Genomic DNA, 1,909 nt, shown 5'->3' on the forward strand with positions numbered 1-1,909 from the left:
CAAAAAAAAAAAAAAAGAAGGCCAAGGACCTGGGGTCTGGAGTGCATACAAGTGGGTGGCTTTGCAGTGTTTAGAGGACCTCGGGTCAGAATCCAAATCTTGGCAGATTTGGGCGTCTTGGATGCAGCCCTGGGAAGGCGCTGTTGCCGGTAACTGAGATTAGGGAGACCATGGGAAGGAGATCAAGCTGTGGCTTTGCCCAGGGTCCTGAATGAACAAACTGGCACCTTCAAAGTCCCTGGGGAAAAGACGACAGGGAGGACGGGGTGCCCTTGGGCTGCTCTGCCAACCAGGAACTCCTCGGCTGGGCCCCACCGAATGGTGATGCCAGGCAGAGGGTGGCCCAATACCAGCGTGCCCAGGTCAGATTCCTGCACGGCCTGAGGTGTAGGCAGAGGAATGCTGCCGGGCCAGCTGTGTCACTAGGAAACCAGGGACACATCATTACTCAGGCACCGACAAAACGTAAAAGAAAGAAAAATAATAAAGCTTATTATCACTATTATTTTTGAGAAGGAGTCTCTCTCTCTTGCCCAGGCTGGAGTGCAAAGCCTCAATCTCGGCTCACTGCAACCTCCACCTCCCAGATTCAAGTAATTCTGCCTCAGCCTCCCAAGTAGCTGGGATTACAGGCATGCACCACCACGCCCGGCTAATTTTTGTATTTTTAGTAGAGACGGGGTTTCATCATATTGATCAGGCTGGTCTTGAACTCCTGACCTCAGGTGATCCGCCCACCTCAGCCTCCCAGCATGCTGGGATTACAGACTTGAGCCACCGCGCCTGACCTATTTTTGTTGTTGTTGTTATTATTTGTTTTAATTAGGACAGCCTCATGCTATCGCCCAGGCTGCAATGCAGCAGCATGATCTCGACTCACTACAATGTCCACCTTCCGTGTTCAAGTGATTCTCCTGCCTCAGCCTCCTGAATAGCTGGGATTACAGGTGTGTGTCACCACACCCAGCTAATTTTTGTATTTGTAGTAGAGATGGGGTTTCACAGTGTTGGCCAGGCTGGTCTCAAACTCCTGACCTCAAGTGATCCGCCCACCTCAGCCTCCCAAAGTGATGGGATTACAGGCATGAGCCACCGCCCCCAGCCAAAAATAAAAATGATAAAGCTTTGAAGCAAACAGTGAGCATATCACAACCCGTGCCCTTCCCCACCCCAGTGTGCCCCTCCCTCCACTCCAACCCAGGCCTTGGAGACAGAAGCACCAGGCTGCAAGGGCAGGACTCCGGTTCAGGGGTCTCCCTCTCCTCTCCTTCCTCCTCCCCTAAATTCCCTTTTCTGCCCCTCTCCTGTTCTCCCATGATCCAATTTGTGCTCCAGGCGGCGCTCTGCCCTTTCCAGATCTCTTTCCACCCGCTTGTCGCCTTGCAGCACTTTGGGGAAACTGAGGCCAGAGTGGTGCGTTCCGGCACAGAGGGAGAGACAGGGTCTCAACCTCCCCAGTACAAATAATCATACGCCATTTAAATCTCACAACGACCCTATAAGCTGGCGACTATTACGGACCTCATTTTGTGGATGGGGAAACAGGCCCAGAGCGGCAACGTGGCCGGCGAACCATTGGTGGGATTTGAACCTGGTTTTGAGTGGGGTTCTGCTGCCACCTGGTGGACACTCGGGGCAGCGCTGTTGGGATAGAGTCGCGTTTCACCTGAGTCCGGCCGGGAAGACCCCAGCCAGAGAAGGACTGACCTGCTTCCCTGGCCTTCCTGTCACACATTACACCCGTCCATTTTCTGAATTCTCACAATCTAAGTGTCCACCAAGAAGGGACTGAGTAACTAACCACCTGTGTTGTCGTTGGGCTAAAGATTTTGGAGCAAAAATTAATTTGCCCACCTTTTAAGAAATAGCAAAAGAAATTCTTTTTTCTTTTTCTTTTTTTTTTTTTTTT

The sequence above is a fragment of the Cebus imitator genome, unplaced genomic scaffold (genome assembly GCF_001604975.1).
Source record: "Cebus imitator isolate Cc_AM_T3 unplaced genomic scaffold, Cebus_imitator-1.0 Scaffold280, whole genome shotgun sequence".
In the NCBI taxonomy this organism is placed as follows: Eukaryota; Metazoa; Chordata; class Mammalia; order Primates; family Cebidae; genus Cebus; species Cebus imitator.